Below are 20,714 nucleotides of genomic sequence, written 5' to 3'. Positions count from 1 at the left end.
TTTACAACATCCGGTAGGGGAAGATCGAAAATGCCCTGGATAACCCAGGTCATTCCTTTTTGTTTAGAGCTATTGATCAAATTGAACATGACATTCGGAGGGGGTCCCTTAAGTGTAGAATTGGAGGTGCGGGATTTATATTGGTAAATGAGAACTAGGGCATACATAAAACCAGGTTTGAATGATGTATGCTGTATAGCCTGTGTGTTAAAGATGACTGTTTGTTACTTTGCACTTACACCATTCTCCACCCCCCCCCTTCTTCAGCTCCCTCTTATTTCTTATCTTGTGGTGCTTTGTTTCCATTGACAATTTCCATGCTTCAACATATAAATGATTTATGAATTTCTACTTGGGTAGTTTAGTGATTGTGTATTTAGGATGTATGAAGTGTTAATAAGATTTTTAAATATATGAGGCATTTTATTTAATGCTAAATGTGTATATGTTTTTAAGAATTAATGGATGAGTATGCCATGTGACATTTTAGGTGTGGTTGTTTTTGTTTGTCTTTCAGCTTTTTCCCAGTAAGGGGTCACTACAGCGGAACTCCGGTCCGCTAATGATTGGCAGTAGATTTTTACGAAATGCCGATATGCCAGCTCGACACCCAACCTTCAATGAAAGCACACCCATTTACGCACGCATGTCTTTGGAACGCTACCCAACCGCGGGGAGGACATGCATACTCCACACAGAAGGCACTCCCAAGCCGTGAATTGAACGGGAGAACATCTTGCTGTGAGGTAACAACGCTACCGCATCCACCTTTTAGGTGTGGTCTTGCTTCACTCTTTTCTGAAGAAGTTGAGTGGAATAAAACTTGACGAAAGCGCTAACCTTTTATACTTGAAAATCCAGTGTCTGCCTTTTTTTTTTTTTTTTTTTTACTAGGAATACAAATACCACTTGAATATCAATGTCCTAGAGATGAGAGCAGTGCTCTTGGCGATGCAGGCATTCCAGAACTCCCTTCCACTAGGAACGATTGCAATTCAGATGGTCAGTATGTCGGTCGTGTGGTATATAAACAAACAAGGCAGAACCAGATCTTACCCCCTGTGTCAAGAGGCTCAATGTATGCAGTGAGCAGTCTCTTCCCAACTATTTCTGATAGCAATGCATATCCTGGGGAAATCTGTAATAGCAGACAAGCTAAGCAGAGCTATCCTAATGCCTCGCGAGTGGTCTCTAAAACAGGAAATTGTAGAACAGATCTTGCGCAAGTGGGGCCAGCCTTGCTGCGAACTTTTTGCCACATCCATGAATGCTAAATTCAGCAGCTATTTTGCCCTGATACACCCCCCGGGGGAGTCACCAAGGGATGCACTTGTACACGATTGACCTGCGTGTCTTCTTTATGCCTTTTCTCCGTTCCTATTAATCCTCAAAGTACTCCAGAAAGCTCTCTTGTTGAGAAGCAGGATAATACTCCAAGCCCCGTACTGTACTCATCAAATTTGTTTTCCCTTCCTTTGGCTCCATCTACAACAGAAGCCATGGATTCTGGACCTAGTACCAGACCTCCTAACGTATCCATCAGGAACGCTCCATCCTTCGATACAAACCCTGAAATTGACAGCTTGACTGCTCCACTTCCAGTCTTAGCCAGGCTCCCACACATATCCCTTGCTGTGAAACATATTCTGGTTTCATCCCATAAGACTACAGCTAGGAAACTTTATGCTGGCAAGTGGAAAAGATTTTCTCACTAGGCTTCCATCAATCATGTTCCTTTTACAGCCCCAGAAACATCCATCTTAGACTTCTTGGCAGAGCTTTTTAATGAAGGGGCAGCAGCAGCTACCATTTGTGTTCAACTAGCCTCCATATCCAACTATCATTGGGAGATATGGGATCAAAAATAATCTCACAAACTGTGCAAGGCCTTTCTGAGAGGTAACTTTTTGCTAAGGCCTCCAGTCAAGGAACCACCAGCTCCATGGGACCTCAACCTAGTAGTATCAACCTTATGAACCAGCTTCTTGTCATCTAAAGTTCCTAACTTGGAAGACAGCTTTTTTGGTGGCCATCACGTCAGTTAGGAGGGTGTCAGAACTTCAAGCATTATCCATATGCCCTCCCTACTTAGTTTTTCATAAAGATAGTCTCCCTTAAAACTAATCCATCCTTTCTTCCCAAAGTTTGTTCTGAGAATAACAAAGGAAATCAGGAAATCTGATCAATTATTTGCATTCTTCTCAGATAAAAAATTTCAAAGTTCATTCTGTCAAAATGACTTGCGGATACTATTACCTGTTCATACACTTCTCAAAATAGACAACTGCCTGGTAAAATTAAGGGTCACTGAACAAGAGCGATTGCAACCTCAACTGCTTTTCAGGCTAGGTTACCTATGGATTCAATTTGTGCTGCAGCGACATGGGTTAAACCTCATATGTTTATCGTTCATTACAAAGTAGATGTGACCTCCCGGAACAGGGCTTCCTTTGGATCCACTATTCTGGAGAGTTTGTTCCCTTGAGCCACCCAAGAAAGAAGATGCTAGGGATGCTGTCCCAACCAGCAAAGAATGAAAGCGCGATAGGACAACATAACATAAAGACATTATGTACTCACCATAACATTCCATGTTTGTTGTCCATCTCGGCTTCATTCTTGCATCCCAACCTTCACTCCTGGAGGACCGAGAGGTCTTTATTGGCTTTAGAACTCATGTTCTCTGATATCCTTTCTTAGTCCTATATGGCACATGTTATGGGTATATTGGTGTATATATGTACATATTTTTCTTACTGATGTTTAGTAATTGCAAACAAGATCTGGGTATTCTTCCCTAAACATGGGATAGGGTATAGCCTTGAGCCAGTAGAAGCTCTCAAGCTTTAGTAAAGATTGAGTCAGAACCAGTGCTCTGTTCTGAACCCAACCAGCAAAGAACGAAGGCGAGATGGACAACAAACATGGAACGTTATGGTGAGTACATAACTTCTTTTTTGCATAGATGTGCATTATCTTTTCTTTTGATAATTCCCGTACTTATATAGGTAGCAAGTTAAGTTCAGGAGTTTTCCGTTCAATTATTTTCCCAGAGCACATCTAACTTCCTCTACTGCAGTTGGTTTTATAAGATTGGCACTTATTTCCCAAGTTAACTTCGGAAGCTATAATTTTGATATCAAAGTTCTTGTCTTTCTATCCCTGTCTATACTGCTGTTTTGCCCTTCATACAGAGCCACGAAGTAGGACCTGAATATCTTCCTTTTTCTGGTAAGGTCTCTGTAAGTTTCCCCCTTTAGAATCTCATAATCTACTGCCCTCAGCACTGCCTGTTGTTGCAGTGTAGCTGCCAATAGCTTTGAGGATTTGATGTGCTCACAAGAATTACTTGTTTGAATGACATTCTCTTCGCCCATGTCCTTTCTTCCTCCATTTTCTGTACTTGGACCTGTTTGTCCTTCTTCCAGTTTGCAATACTTAATTACCCCCTCTTTTTTACCTGCTTGTAAATCCTTAAATTCTCTTTTCAAACCTCACTTAAATCCTTCTCTCATTCCTTGACTCATGTATTTTTTTTTGCACTTGTGTTTTCATTTGACACTTACCGTTATTTCAGTCATAGCAGTAATTCAGGTTTTAGTCTGCACAAAAGTATCTGTCAATAATTGCAAGTAGGATACCTCCAATAGGACATGCTGGAATAATTCCTTTTCAAATGGACTTTCCATTTGATGTAGGCATGATCTGAGTATGTTATCAGACCAACCTCCATTTCTTTAACTTGGTACTGAAACTCTCCTGGCAAAATGAACTTGTCTATTCATGATCAAGCCTTCCATTTACTATTGTAGTGTGCATAGCCTTCATCTGCTTAACCCTGTCTGTCTCTGCCAGCAATCTACCAGTCCCAGATTTCTCAATAGTTGTTTAGTATTTTTTTTCCTGAACTAGTCTGCTGCCTTGTACCTCTTTTGTCTACTTCCTGTTCACTAAGTATTCTGTTCCAATCCCCAGTTAACAAAAATCCATTAGCAACAGCATTGTTTTGTAGGATTAGTTTTCTTGACAGTTGCATGTTTTGCCTGCAAGGGCAGATAAATAGATATTAATGTTGTTCATTTTCTCTTCACCCTACCTCTCCATCTTTCTAAACACCCACCCTTACCGACTATTGTGCTTTCTATCTAATTCTGCTTACTTTTACCCAGCAGTACAGCTCATCTCCATCTTCCTTCTCATTACTACTTGTGCTAATAATAGTCCCTATTTGTCAATTTCATATGTTCTGCCTGAGTTAAGTGGGTTTCCTGTTGCATTAACACTTGTACTTTTTCCTTATTAATTAAATTCATCATATTACGTTTTACTGGGCTGGTGACTCATTTTGTTACCTTTTATCCCCCCCCCCCTCAACTCCACAGATGCTTCAGCTCTGCTGACTGTTAATTGTTTGGTGTTGTTTAAATAAGAAAAACAGTCCCACATATCTGAAGGTCTTGCAAAGCCTGTGCCCACCACCACTTATCCTTGCTAGGTTCTGTTGTCGGGGTTCCTTTTTAGGGGAAAAAAAAACGTATTCCCTCGCTGCTGCTCCAACCAGTCGGGAAGCTAGAATTTACTTCCCTGGCTGCTGCAGCCAGTCAGGTCCCTTGCTTCACTAAAGCGGACCTGATTGACTACAGCTTACAGGCAAGTAAAAAAAAAAAAAAAAAGATTCATGTGGTGAAGTTACCCAGCCGTGCGAATGTTTAGCAGGCGCAGAGGAAGGAGCGGAGGAGACCGAGAAACCCAGCTGCTTCATGTAGGGGCCCTCATACACAAGGAGATAATCTGGGCTCCCTGCAGCTGTGGGTTTGGCGGGTGCCTAACGTTGGCTAAGATGCTTTACTTTGAAATTCTTGTAAAGCATGTTTGAAGACAAGGAAGTTTTATTTGATATTAATAGGAAAGTTGTTCCAGGCTTTGGCAACAGAGTAGTAGAGCTTGTTCCGACAGATTTATTAGGTTTGCGAAGTCAGAGGAGTAGTTTGTTTTCTGATATAAGCGATCTTGTAGGAATGCATTCTTTAGGGCTGGGCAGGCACTGGGTTTATAAATAATGTTAGGAGCAGCTTAAGATGTAGATAAGCTGCTGTGGAAATTCAAACCCTTTAAGGGTTCAGAGGGGTGTGTGATGGGTATAGTATGGAGCTAGTTGCAATTTTATTTTATTATAGCAAGATTCTACTCTAGATATTAATGAAATTTCTAACAAATCAGTTGACAAAGTACGGCTTTATGAAAATCCAACCAGTAAGCACAAAGAAATAACACTAAGTGAAAGGGGTCCAAAAAGGATTCAAACTAACAAAAAATCAACACTGTGTGGTTTATTAAGCACTTTCGTCCCAAAATGCAGGACTTCAGAATACAGACATTAAAAAAACTTCCTTTTATATAACCTTACAATAAAATCATTGGAAAATAGGATAATTGATAACATTTTAAAGAACCTAGACCAATAAAATAACTACACACCAAAACCATAAAATAAAAACTATAATAATGTGATATTAAAATATTAAGTAATGTAATATAACAACTAGAAGGTTGAGTAGTTATAGTTTCATAGCTTTTAACTGAAGTAGGGATTGAATGGATATATGCTCATTCAAACCAGGAGTAGTGTTAGCATATAACCTGAACTGCCAAAGCAGTTCTTGAAATTCTAATATGACCTCCAAGTTCTCTTCTTGAGGGTTCATTTTAACCTGTTCCAAGATTGCAAAAGAAAATGTATTAAAGTTTGAGCATAATGTGTTAATGAATTTTTATTTTTTTGTTTGAAATACTGTAAAGATGTTCATAATCCCTCTTATGTGTGCACTGTTCAGTTTTGCCCACATATAAAACGCAGAGCATCCTGAACACTTGGCTATATAAACAACCCCTTTGGTTGAATAATTCCCTTTTTGTAAAAATATGTTGGATTTTGAAATATTATCCAAGGTTAAGGTTTTCCCTTCCAAAATATAGGGACATTGGTTACAAAGTCCACAGCGGGTAGTGCGATATTGGTATTTATAAAAATCCACTTCAGTATTATGACGTATTCAAATATGTTCTTAAAATTACGGGCTGCCTTGTATATAAAAAGGAGTTATGGTCCTAATAGATTATGTACATATGATTTGCCCTTAGTATATTCCAATGTTTCTTAATACTGCGGTGGTGGTGCTGCGGTAGCATTGGTGCCTCACAGTAAGACGTTGTCCTGTTCGATTCTCAGCTAGCGCGTCTTCTGTGTGGAGACATGCGTGAATGGGCGTACCTTCATTGAAGGTTGTGTGTCAGAGCTGGCAACTCGGCATGTAAAAATCTACTGCCAATCATTAGTGGACTGGAGTTCCGCTGTGGCGACCCCTAAAAGCTGAAAGACTCAACAACAACAAAAAATATTCCAATGTTTCTTAATATTTTTAACCTCGGTGTAAAGGTGGATGTTATGAAGTCCAATCTCGCCTACATTCTTACCCGTGGGTTCGGAGCCGAACCTCTGCTCTGACTCGGCCATACTCTAGCTTGATGTCTTTCAATTGACTGGGCTAAGAGGTATCCCATGCTGCACTGCTCCCTTTCCCTAGATCTCATTTGCCGCTCGTAAAGCTCAGACGTGGTCTCGCTCTTGGCTGTGGCCAAGTATAATTTTTCTTTTTCTTTAACCAAATTGTTAATCCAAAAGCTATTTTCATAGCTAGGTGTGTGTGTTTTTGGTTAGTGGAAGCTGTTTTTGTGTGGTCTTTCGTGGCCTTTGTCTTGGTATCCCGTTAGCTATCTCCCAACGGGCTAGGCCCGTTTAGTTAGAGGACCTAGTCCTCCCTCCATTTGTTATCTGTTACACTTCTGTGTTCATTTGTTTCGGTACCCTATCCCTCCGGGCTAGGGCCGTTTAAGTTAGAGGACCTAGTCCTCCCCTTGTTTCCTGTCTGGGCCATTTAAGTTAGAGGTCCTTGTGTGGTGTCTGCAGTTTTAGTGTATTGTTTCCGCTCTTTGTTGCTGGTGTCGGTTTTGTCAGTTGAGTTGTATCCAGTGTCCTACCAATCATGTCCAAGGATGCAAAAGAACACAAGCCTTTGGGCTTCAAAAAATGTAGTAAATGTGGATATAAGATGTCGATTACTGATGGGCACTCTGTGTGCATTTATTGTTTGGGGGCTATCCACCTTCAGGAATCTTGTATGTTCTGTCACGCATTCAGCCCTCGTGTTCTTCAAGAAAGGAAGAACAAACTAATTCTGAAAGGATTACTGAAACCCTCCTTCGAGGAATATCTGGAGAGGTCTTCTAAGTGCCACGTTCTTTCCCTCTAAAAGAGAAAACCTCCAAAGCAAAAAAACAGTCTGGCTCCATCAGTCTTATCAGAGCCTCCGTAGAAAGTTACTAAGTCTACTGTGGCATCCTCGGCTCCACTGGCTCCGGTGCCGAAGGAAGTTGGTGAATTGACATCGGCTCCCAGCCTCTCGGAGCTGGGGACGGAGATACTAGTTCGGATCCGGTCTCCAGTTTTTAGACCGGTTTCTCTTCTTCGCAGGTCTCCTTCTGAGAGGAGGTCTAGATCTCCTACCTTATCCTCTAGGTCCTCCAGGACTCTCTCTGATGTGGATAGAGTGGTGCAGAGACTGCTCCAGTCACCGGTGCTGGCTGAATTGTTTTCGGCTCCAGCCCAATCGGCCCCGAAGCACGTCACCCATCCATCGTCAATGGATCCTACGAGCAAATCTCAGCCTTCGGAGCCAGAGTTGTCGGTGCCATCTGATGCTTCTAGGTCGGCTCCGGTCGCCCATCCTGACTTCTCGGCTCCGATCTCAGCTCCAACCCCATCAGCTCCGTCCACGGGGTCCAGGACTCATGGTTCCTCGGTCGGATCCGAGGGGGGAGTCTCAGGACGCTCTTCTGCTCCTAGCCTCTCCCTCGGTGCTTCGGCTCGTGTGAGCCTGACCCTTGCCTCGGCTTCAGACTTTGTCCCTTTTCCTTCGAGGGCTTCCACGGTTGGTCGATCTTCGGAGCCGGGGGGGACCAGCTTTCGATGTCATGTGGAGCGTGCTGGCCAGGTCCTCAGCTGCATCATACAGAACTGACACTCTACCCCCTCCAGCTCCGGTATCAGTCTCTGATCGCCCCCTATCCTTGGACAGCAGTGACTCAAGGCCTCAGGATACCTCCATGAGTGGTCCCCAACTTTCTGAGGGCCCCCCAGAGTTTTTGCCTGAGGAGCCACCCAGAAAAAGAACATGCAAGAGGACACACATTGACTCCCAGGAAGTCTCTTACGTCGGACACTGACCTCGAGGAATCAGAGGGGTCCTCCAAGTCATCCTCTGAGGATATCTCTTTCGCTGATATCCTAGAGATCTTGAAGCAGAGAGGCGACTGGCCCTCTAAATCCCCCTCCGAGGTGGAGTCTGTGTTCCTGAAGGCCTTTGGGGCTCAACCCTCTGCCTCCTGGTTTTCTCCCCCCTTCGACGAACTCCTGGATCTGGTTTGTCGAAGGGTGTGGGAAACCCTGACACTTTGGAACCAGTCCCCAGGAGACCCAACAAATTTCTGTCCGCCCCCGTTGATAGTTTCTCACAAAGGGCGTTCCAGTCTATGCCATGGTGGTGGCAGCGGCCACCAAGAAGGAACTGGCTGAGACTTCATCTACCGTCCATCCCCCCTAACAAGGAGTCTAGAGGACCATGGACCGGTATGGGAAGCATATGTTTTTTCAGCGGCCTTTACTCTGTGGTCACTGAATTATTTGTCACATTTTGCACTGCTCCAAAGAGATCTCCTGAAAGAGCTTGGAGATTCTTTGCAGGGTAACGTTTCTGATGCACTGGCTCAGAAAGTCAACGCTCCGATGTCTACCCTAAATTCTATTGCTAACTCCTCCATGAGGCTGATCTCTTACCCAGCCGAAGGAGTAAGTAGGGCAGCGAGTTCTGGAGTTTCTCTCAGGAGGCACTCCTGGATGCGCCTCTGTAATTTTGCAGGGGCCTTCGTCTACATTCACCAATGCCCCATTTGATGGTTCATCGTTCAGAACCAAGGTGAAGGACACTCTCACTAGGTGCGAGCAAGAGGGAAAAACTCTGTCTGCCGTGGGAGTCCATTTTTCCATGCCTTCTAGACCCTTCCCAAGGGCCAGAAAAGTGGGAAAATGTGGGTCAAGAAATCTCAGAGGGTTTTTCATGGCTCACAAAGTGATTCCCCCTCCAGAGGCAGGGGAGGGGGTGGTAACTCAGGTAGATGCCATCCTAGAGGCAGAGGAGGCCCGCGTATCCAGGGAAACTGCGACTCTTTTCGTGGTTCTCCCTACCAGTGCTCCTGATGGGATGCCCGACTGCGTGTCTCTGGAGCCAGTCAGAGGTCGCATTTCACTAAACCCAGAAGCCTGGCAACACATCACCCAGGACCAGTGGGTATTAAAAATAGTTTCCGGAGGATATCACATTCCCTTCTCTTCTCCTCCCCCACCGATCAAAAGAATCCCAGATGTTCCACCCAATCAAAGGGATTCCCCAGCTTCAGAAGTTCTAAAGCTGCTAGAAAAAGGAGTCATCCAGCATGTCCCCTCAGACCAGATCGGATTAGGGACTTACTCCAGATTCTTTTTGGTGCCGAAAAGAACAGAGGACCTGAGACCCATCTTGGATCTCAGCCGCTTGAACCTCCACTTGAAGAAGTCCAAGTTCCGAATGGCCACATTGCAATCTATTCTCCCATTGTTGGGAAAAGAAGTGTGGATGTGCTCCATCGACCTCAAGGATGCTTACTACCATATAAAGATGGACAGGGTATCCAGAAGTCATCTACACTTCCGGCTGGGAGTTAGTCATTTTCAATTTCATGCCCTGCCCTTTGGTCTCACCAACAGCCCCCAGGGTGTTCACCAAATGTATGGCAGTGGTGACTGCTCACTTGAGACGTCAAGGATTCCAAGTGTTTCCGTTCCTAGACGACTGGCTCCCTTCTGCCACCACCAGGCATCTGCTACTACAGACCAGGGACGTCACTATCAAGCTTTGTGTCAACAATTGGGTATCACTCTAAACTGGGACAAGTCTGCCTTGTTGCCTCGCAGCGTGTCACCTTTATAGGCGCCAAGTTAGACACCGTGCTCATGAAGGCGTTTTTACCACAAAAAAGGATTCAGGGTTTGCAACAACAGGTATACGCCTGGCTCCCTCTGAAAAAAGTAAGGGCAAAAATGATTCTCAAATTGTTAGGGACGATGGCTGCAACAATTATGCTGGTTCCGCTTGTGAGGCTACACATGAGGCTCCTTCAGTGGCTGCTGTTCGTCCAGTGGTCTCCAACACCTTCCGCTTTCTCATCTTATGATCACAGACAATTGCAAGCAAGATCTACGCTGGTGGCTTCACACCAGCAACCTCAGTGCGGGAAAGCCCTTCGTCCACCCAATCCCCTCCAGTTGGCGGCTATTTCCACTTTTCACGTCGCTAATGAACCCAGTCTAATGGCGCATAGACTTTGTAAGGCATTCTTGAAGGGCACTATGCTGCTTCGCCCTCCAGTCCTTGACCCGGTCATGCCTTGGGACCTAAATTTTGTGCTACAATGTCTCACATCGTTCCCCTTTGAGCCTACAGCTACTTGTGAATTGAAATATTTGACTTGGAAGACAATCTTTTTGGTAGCCATCACTTCAGCTAGACGCGTCTCTGAGCTCCAAGCTTTGTCAATCAGACCGCCTTACTTGTTATTTCACAAGGACAGGGTTTCCCTCAGACCAAACCCTTCTTTTATGCCGAAGGTGGCTTCGGTTATTAATCTCAACCAATCCGTTGAACTGCCCGTATTTTTTCCAGTGTTTTCTAATAAGGCAGAATTTAAATTTCACCAGCTGGATGTTCATAGACAGCTGCGTTTTTATTTGCATAGAACAAAGGATCTTAGAAAATTGGAGCAGCTATTTGTCTCATTTTCAGACAATAGGGTTGGGTCTCCTGTTTCCAAAGTGACCTTGTCTAGATGGATTTCTAGTTGTATTTCCTTCATTTATGCCTCAGGTGGTAAGCAGTTACCATTTAGAGTGAAGGCTCATTCTACCCGATCAGTGTCTACCTCTACAGCATTTCAGGCCAGGATGTCTATGGATGATATTTGTGCTGTGGCTACATAGGCATCTCCTCACACCTTTATTACTCACTACAAATTGGACTTGATATCCAGAGGCAGATCTTCCTTTGGTTCCACAGTGCTTAGGAGTATTTTGCACTGAGCCTCCTGGGGTTCAGGTGCTGGGCACGCTGTCCCACGGGTAAGAATGTAGGTGAGATTGGACTACATAACATCAAGAAGTTATGTACTCACCATGACGTTCGATTTATGTAGTTCATCTCACCTCACATTCTTACTTAAATCCCCGCCTTCCCCCTCCTGGAGGGCCTAGAGGTTCTGGTTTCAGTACTCCTTTTATTATTGGGCTGATTTTCCTTCTCTGTGTGTATGGAAGGTGAGTGATTGAGCTTGCAGTAAACAAGATCTGGGGAAAGGGAGCAGTGCAGCATGGGATACCTCTTAGCCCAGCCAATTGAAAGACTTCGAGCTAGAGTATGGCCGAGTTGGAGCCGAGGTTCGGCTCCGAACCCATGGGTAAGAATGTGAAGCGAGTTGGACTACATACATCAAACGTTATGGTGAGTACATAACTTCTTGTTATATTAAATAGCTAAGGCAGGTTCATAACCTCCTGGAGTGTCCCTGTGAATAATATACAATAGACCCACTGCCAGAAAAGGTTTATATTTACCACCCCACTCTAATAACATGTTGTTGCTATTACTTTTTACCAGATCTTTGGGATCACCTCTAGAAATACCTGTTAACTACTACATTTAGTTCACTAGCAGCATCCTCTTTATATGGTGTCATTCTTGCTATCCTAAAACATTGTCCTTTTACTAAGCTTTTTTCTGGGATAAGGGGTGACAACTAGAGAAATGTAAATACGAATTACTGAAAGTAGACTTCCTCTGAATTTTTTATTTAAAACCCCTTTCAGTATGCATGTTCAGTGTATCCAAATAATATATCTTTAACTTGTAACTTGTGGTGAATCTTAAGAAATGTGTAGTCTTATTCAAATACTTCAAAAATGTGCAATGTATAATTCAGGACCATCCCATAAAAATGTCATCCAAAAATCTAAGATATAATTTGACATATTTAAAAAATGTACAGTTAAAGACCTATCTTTTTTCCAAGGCTAGCAAAATAGGTTGGCATATACTGGGTCACATGATGCACCCATAGCCACTCCCTCAGTTTGTTTATATAATTCACCCCTGGCAAGGCTTTGCAAGATCTTAAGAAGCTGGTCAAAGATTTTAAAGCAGAACGTGCAGCAAGCCATCCACCTTGGACAGTTTTCTTTTTTTTTTATTTTTTTCCTGGTAATCCAGCATCTGAAGTTAGGTGGGAGTTACTGTCATCTACCTTTCTCTCTCTCTTTTTTTTTTTTTTGACTGCACAGGGATGAGACCCATAGCCAGGCACTGCAGGGGAGACTGGCCACTAGAGATTTATTTATTTATTCTGTGTTTTATTACTCACCGAACAGACAGCTGGGCAAAATTTTCTCCCCATCAAGTTAGACTCCCATAATTTCTTTTCTCCCACCCAATTTAGATTCCTATAACTTCGCTGGCAAAAATAAGCATATGATGGTGCTGGCCTTGAATGCATGCATCCGGCTTTGCTTCAGGAGGAGCCAGTCCATGCTAGGTTATGGGAGTCAGGCCAGTCAGCCACTCACCTGCAGCAAATTCCCTTATGCCATGAATATTAGTGCAGCAATGATCCTGCTCAACCATCATTTGTTGTAAGTGTATTCGTATAGCTGTACAAAAGGTAGAGACATCATAAAAGTATTACAAACCACATTGTAATTGTTTACAGTTGTCTAATTTGCATAAGAAGCATAATGAAAGCAGCTGTGTGCTTAGAACTGCATACAGATCATAGTCAATTTCAAACAAAAGACAAAATATGAATATAAAATGGCTTGACAATACACAAGGATTTTTGTTAGAAATATAATGAAGGTACCCCTTGCTAAGAGCACTAGACAGTTCACAATATATGTCACGTAAAAGGCATATTAAGAATGTAAAATCGATTGACAAGTGCAAACTTTTCTTTGTATATGTATGAAGGAAGGCATTTTAGTGACGTATGATAGCTAGCATATACTCGCTGACGAAAGTTTGTCTATGGAGCAGAGGTGACAGTGAAGAAAAAAGATAAAGGGGGTACATGCAGCATGTTTCTTGTCATGTTTTGGTTTAAAGTCAGTTGCTTGGATTATCTGAGCTCATGTCACAGTTGCTCAAATAAACAAGTTCAAGTCTTCGATTGCTTATCCTTCTTTTCCTCCAAGCATGTGTGATCCATACCTCTTATTAACCATCCTAACCAAATTTGATGAAGGCATCCATATACAAGTAGTTGGTTCTTGTTTTGAAGAAGGCATCCACATACAAGTAGTTGGTTCTTGTTATTTTATTAAGGAGGTTTCATCTGATATGTTCCAAATTGGACTGCACTTCTCTATGAAATGTTGAGGTGAGAGAAAGTGTTTGGGGTTAAAGATGTGAAGGTGTTAAACAGTCCAATTTCTGCTTAAATGGTGACCATTTAAGATAGTTTAGAAGGTCACAGTGATGTGATGTTCTTCGTGTTTCACTGTTGCAGTCATTACATTCGGGTTATCTGCTTGCAGTAGCTCTCAATCGACCTGATTATCAAAGTCTTGGGTCCTGCATCGGTTGCTGTCTCATCTTTCGTGACGTCAGGTAGTCAGGGGTATAAAGCATGCAGCCGACACCATTACATCAGTTTTTCTGAAGCAGAAGCAGTTCACAAGTGCCGGTTGGCCGACTCCTGAAATTTTCTTTTTCAGAACTGAAGTCTTCAGCTAAAGCTACATACCCCATTGGGGAAACATTTTCTTGCTCTAAACTGATGTCAGTAAAAGTCAGTAATTGTATTTCTTGTGGAAAGCAAATACCTCATAAACTTTTAATTCGTACTGTAGTCCTTGCCTAGGCACTGACCACAACGTACCTCCCTGCCAGTTTTGTGCCTTATTTAAACCACAAACTATTCCTAGTCAGTATATTTTCGCTTCTAAATATTTTAGTACTCTGTTCAATTATCCAGATATGTCTTTGGTAAGCCACCCGACTGCCTACATTCTGAAAAAACGCAAAGATAAAGACAGAGATAGGCTGCCTAGGTCCAAAGCTGCCGACTACGCTTCTCCTAAGCTAGTCGCCAGTTCGCCTGGTATTCAGTGAGGCGCTTTCGCAGCCCCTGATACCCGCTACTTCAGATTCGCAGGCCTCTACTGAGACCCATTCGGAGTCCGGTATGCCACGAGATGCTTCAACTGTGGGACCTGCGGAGGTGTCTACCTTGGATGGGTCTGGAGCCGCTGTGCAGGCACTGGCTTCTGAGGGTGTATTCAGGCTTACTGACTTGCATATTAAACCAATGCCATCTTCTTCCTCTAGGCCTAAAACTCAAACCATGCCTAGGAAACTGACGCCCAGACCACATGGTCAGGCCTCTATGCCTAAAAAACAAATAAGAATGGCTGAAGACCTTATTACTTTAATCAGGGGAAGCCAGCCTTCCCCCTCTAAGAGACCTAGGACTGGATTTGCTTATGATACTTCTGACCAAGATTCTGAAATTTCTGTCTCCTCTGATGACCCTGATTTACCCTTATCTACCTATTGAGGATTCTGATGCAGAGGACTCTATTCTCTCTGCTTCACCCCCCAGAGCATTTTTCTTTTGGTGAAACCTTGCATACTCTTAGGGAACATTTTCACTGGGAAAGCTAGGATTACTCTGATTCTAAAGAGGCTTACAGATTTCTTACTCCTGCCCCAACACAGGCCTTTAGCTATCCCTCCTGTGCTGGACATTGTTGATGATGCCTTTTCGGAATCTAGCTTGGCCCCTGACTCTCTACCTCCTACTCCCAGAAAACCTGATAGATATTACAGGGTTCCTGATTCTCATAAGTTCCTTTTTAAAAATCCTACTGCAGACCCTGAGACCATTTCACAGGGACCCAAGGGCATTAAGGCTACTACTGCAAAAAATCCTTACCCCCTCTGATAGAGATTCCAGGGCCCTGGATAGATGGATGAAGACGGTGGTATATACCTCTTCAACCTTGGCCATCAGGGCCTTAAATTGCCAATTTCATATGTTAAAGTATCAGCAGCATATTATTGGATTAATTAAACAGAAAATTATGTTGATTCCTGATTGTGCTGAAAATAAGGATTTACAGGATTTAATGCATTCTGCTGAACAGGTTGGAAAACATATTTTGCAATGTGGTTTTGATTCACTAGAGGCATCTTGCAGGGCTGCTGTCACCGGGTCTGTACTTAGAAGGCATGCTCGGCTTAAGTAGCAATCTTTGCCAGATCATGTTAAAACTAAATTGCTGGATGCTCCCTTAAATCAGGACCGCCTGTTTGGCGACAAAGCAGAGGAAGTTCTTAAAAAGATGGAGGAAAAAGCTAAATTTTATTTTATTTTATTTTACATTTGTTGACCGGGCTAGTCTAACTGGATATATGTCCATTTTCAGTAGAGGCCCGGGGAGATAAGCTCCAAGACAGACATGAACAGACAAGATCAGTAATGTTGCAAAAAAACAGACATAGATGAAATATTTCTACACATTTCATAAAAACTATTTACAATATTTAGAGCTAATGATTTACATGTACTAGTAGATAATACAGCTTCAAATTTCTGCATATCTACTTTCATGTTGCACTAAAGCACCGTAATTAGAAGTGTGAGTGGAGTTAGTAAAGATACTAGAAGCAGTAATAATGGTTTAGTCAGGGTTACTACAAGGACAAAGCCAGGGTGTTTTCTGGAAGATTTTAATTTTTTGTTTGAAGAGTGATAAGGAAGGAAGGGAAGTACGTTCACTAGGTAGAAGGTTCCACTTTTTCCCAACTGTATTTGAAAACAGAGAGTCTCCTGCTATGTTAGCCTTATTGATGTTAATTAGTAGTTTATTTGATGAACGCAAGGCGTTAAGACTTCTATAAGGGGTTATGAGGTCTAGGAGTATTGGAGTATTGTTAGGTTGGTAAAGGATCTTATAGGCAGTAGTAAGTTGGTTGATTTGCAGCTGATTTTGTAGTTCAAGCAACCCGAGCTGTTTGAGATTGACAGTGATGGGTTCTGAAAGGTTTACCAGTGGCAAATCTGGCTATGCCGTTATAGGAGGTAGCTAGTTTGAGAAGATTATTTTTGGAAAGGTTGGTATATATTGGTGAGGCATAGAGAAGAGTAGAGATTAGATGGGAGTGGGCAGTGGCAGTTCTTGCTGTTGGTGTTAAGGGTTTAATTTTATACAGGGAGCCCATTTTTCTGTTAACTGATTTTATAATGTTGTTAATGTGGGTATCAAAGTTAAGGTTGTTGTCTATTGTAATCCGTAGGAGTTTGGTAGTAGAGTCTGGTGATATGAGGGTGCCGTTATTAGAGATTACTGAGAAATCTATTGGTATTGACCTCAGTGGCGGCTGGTGACTTCAAATCACAGGGGGGCTGCAGGAGACAGCTGAATGGGTGGGGTCAAGGGGGTGTGGTCAACCAGAAAGGGGAGGAGCTATGCACAAAACCACAAAAAACTAACTTTAATTAAATACGCTGCCCTGGGTGGCAAACCATCATTATGAAAGTCCAATCAAGACAAAAATAAGTGTAGAAGAATAAAAATATTTCAATGCATTGACTGCATGACAGCTTACTTAATATCTAGATGGAAACAAAAGGTTGTGAGGCATGAAAAATAAATTACTTTTAAATACATTACTGGAATGCCAGTCAAAATCAAGTATAAGAAAACCAGAAGCACTCAACTCAAACCACTTCTCCTTGCACTGCAGTCCTAATTATAATATATTCAGCTTTATTAAAGTACCAAGTAACATGCTGAAAGTAGAAATCTATGTGATGCCCCCACTTGTAAAAATGTTTCTTATCCGAAAAAGACCTGCTGCCTGACAACTTGCTTCATGGGGAAAACATGATAAAAGTAAAAAATGAAAAGCAAACAAGAAACAAGCTCAAGATACATTGCTTAAAGGATTACTGTACAGGTTATGGACCACACATGATTGCCATTCTGTTTAGTTTACGGGTAAAGTCTGTAGAGATGACTGGAAGTCTCCAACAAGTGTAATGAGCTTTTTAAAATAATGGAATCCTGTCCTTTAATACCCAAGGCTTATACATTATCTAGTCAAGTATTCTCTGCATGGCAACAACAGCAAGGCTTTCAATGTTGGCAATTCTTTAACAGTATGCTTATTAAAGCTTACTTGCATCTTACGATCTCAGACAAGCTTACCTTATGGTCATTAAAGCATTGCTACTTAAAAGCACAGAGCAACAGGCACTTTGAGTAATAAGCATAAATCAACAGTACAAAAATATGACAGAAACCAGACCATTCTGCAAAATCAAGGACAGATGAAAAGCCACTGTAGTACTTATGCAGTGTGTCCTCCCCATCCAAGGTAGAAACAACTACTCCTTGCCTTGCTTGGACACATCCAGAGTCACTACATGCCCGAGTGGGGTGCAACAAGCATGTCACAATTTGAAATCTCACTGGCTGACTGTGATGGCCCTGACACATTTGTCATACCTCTCAACCTCAAGAGCAAGAAATCTGGACAAAGCCATACACAGAAGTGGGACAAAGGCCCAACAATAAGGACAATTTTTAAATATTGCTCTAATAAACTTAGAAAGATAATAGAATAGGTCTTGCATTAGTATGAATTTTCTGAAGGGTATAAAATCTGAAACTCAAATGTCTGTCATTTTCTAACTTCAGTCTTTAGTGATGTCACTAATTTGCCAAAAAACACAATTTTATGAAAAATGGACAAAAACGTGATGCAAAAATATAAAATAGACACACAATACAGCTGCTACCTGTCAAAGAAGGGACACTAATATTAGTACTGCTACCTTGAGCAGCTGACAAAATATAAAAGAATCTACATGCATTTCAAGTAATCTATAACTTTGATTATTACAGTTATTTCTTAATTGTAAACCCTCCATGTTTTCTTCCAAAATTGCTATTTTTGGAGGGATTATAAGGGGAAGAGCAACATTTTGAGCCATAAATTGGGGACAGTTGAGAGGTTGGCTATGCCTAATTCTATAAAGCAATTTATTTGCATGTACCTCTCAACCTGTTAATGCAGTAAATCTGAACAAGGCCAAATATATTGGGGGCACATATAAACAGTACTAAAAATTGCTCTTGTATAAATTGAGACAGTTGATAGAACAGCTCATACTTTAACATGCATTTTTCTGAAGGTTATGAAGTCTGAAACTTAGAGTGACTTCTGGCAAATCATTTAGGAATTAAAACTACAAATTTTATGAACAAACCAAAAAGAAGAAGCAAAAATCTATTCATTCTTTGAAAATCTGGACAGTTGGGAGGTATAGTTCAGCTGGGCCTGTCTGAATTTGCTGCCCTTCCCCCCCTGACAAAATAATGGTTGAATGGAGCCTCTGCAGCCATTCCAATGAACCATTATACTTGGCTATTTCACTCCATTTACCATAAACACTAATGTGCATACTGCTTTACTTCTATGATGAGTTGGACTTCATTTGAAAGTTTTATTTTGTATTTTACAGCACAAACACTAAGTCATCTGTTAAACAAAGCAATGCAGTCTCACAATGAAAACTTAGCATTAAAACTTCTCTGCCCTTGAAACTCACATTCATTGAAACAGCATTGAAACCCACATTCAAAGAAAATACATTTTGCCAGTGGCAGATAAAGATTAATTTTGGGCTGTTTTGAATCATAGGCTCCTTGCATATGAAACATACATGTGCTCTTTGATACACCTTCCTCATTGTACTAAAATTATATTCCTTGTACAATACAGTACACTTGTTACAGGATGTTTTAAATTTGTTTTGAACATTTTTTCCAGTAGGCAATGAAACAAACCATATGCACCCATAATGGCAAAACTGCCCAGTTGAGAACATTTATCATAAAAAAAGTCTACTCAGACTTCCACAGTCCACCATTATTAGTAAATATACACAATTCCACAGTCCACCATTATTAGTAAATATGCACAATTCCACAGTCCACCATTATCAGCAAATATGCACAATTCCACAGTCCACCATTATCAGTAAATATGCACAATTCTACAGTCCACCTTTATCAGTAAATATGCACAATTCTACAGTCCATTATCAGTAAATATGCACAATCTCTAAAGTCAGTCATCTAAATAATTCCACATTAAAGAAATCTGTAACTAATGAAGTGGTTGCTGCTAGCAATCACCTTTATATTTCATGGTTTCATCGAAAAATAAAGTGTCTGTTGCCCCTGAATAAATTGTCTATATTACATTAAAAATGATAAGCTAGTAATAATATTGCAAGAGGAAATGGATGGCAAACTGATAACGAACTCATAGTTAGTATCTTCACCAAGGAGAACATTCTCGCAGCATCTACCCCTTGTGGGAGTAGAACCCACAACCTTCTGCATCAAAAGCAAGTACACAGCCTGTTGTGCTATAGTATTAACTTGGCAAAGCACTAAACTTCTATTCCACTGCAGCTCTCAGTTCCTTGTAAAGTCTACTCAATACTCAACTGCATCTCAACGCTCAAGAAAACTGGAAAAGCCAAAATGTATTAAAGCCCCAAAACAGGGACACATTAAACATTGCTTGTATAATCTTGGAAAGTTGCTAGAATAAAATGTTGTGTTGCCACCATATATTTTACTGCCAAGGTCCCTGAGCAAAAACAGTCAGAGTAACATACCACTACACATCAGCTGCTTTGTAAAAGAGGAAGACTGAAACTTAAATGGCTATCATTTAGTGAATTCAGTTCTCACCATAGCTGTCAACCTCTTAGTACAAAACACCTGGACAAACCCAGTAATGAGGGAATACAGCCCTCAAACATATTCAGTGAATTCAGTTCTTGCCATAGCTGTCAACCTTAGCACAAAAACCTGGACGGCCAATAATGGGGAATACAGTCCCAAAAATAGGGACAAATTTAAAATATTCATCTTATAAACTTGAAAATTGCTAAAAAAAAAGGTTGTGCTACTATGTATTCTGAAGAACATGAAGTTGGAAATTCAAATGCCGGTCAATTTTATTGCGGACAGAACAAAACAATTTTCAGCAGAGGGATTAAAACTGCAGACACATCTTTGTAAAATGGCAGGGCACCAGAGCAAATCCACACAAACACAGGCAGGAGATGCACACTCCACACAGAAGCCACCCCAACCAAGAATCAAACCAGAAAACCTATAGCTGTGAGGCAACAATACTACCACCGCACCATCAATTATGCAAGGAATTAAACATTCAGAAACCTGAAGTCTGAAATTCAAATGCTGGTCAATTTTACTGACAGAACAAAACAATTTTCAGCAGAGACGAGGGATTAATACTGCTTTGTAAAATGGCAGGGCACCAGAGCAAATCCACACAAATACAGTGCGGAGATGCAGACAGAAGCCACCCCAACCAAGAATCAAACCAGAAAACCTATAGCTGTGAGGCAGCAATACTATCACTGCACCATCAATTATGCAAGGAATTAAACATTCAGAAACCTGAAGT

The 20,714-nt window shown here is 41.7% G+C and overlaps 1 protein-coding gene across 1 annotated transcript in view; it reads left to right on the top strand.

Moving 5' to 3' along the window:
- BRPF1 (bromodomain and PHD finger containing 1) overlaps window positions 1-20,714 on the top strand; it is a gene marked incomplete at its 5' end in the record, with an annotated part of 1,674,836 nt that overhangs the window by 1,380,727 nt on the left and 273,395 nt on the right. The window lies entirely within an intron of this gene.

Source organism: Protopterus annectens, chromosome 7.part0 (genome assembly GCF_019279795.1).
Source record: "Protopterus annectens isolate FY-2018-M chromosome 7.part0, PAN1.0, whole genome shotgun sequence".
Taxonomy (NCBI): Eukaryota; Metazoa; Chordata; order Ceratodontiformes; family Protopteridae; genus Protopterus; species Protopterus annectens.
Note: the sequence above shows the minus strand (reverse complement) of the source record. Positions and strands in the feature narration are given on the sequence as shown.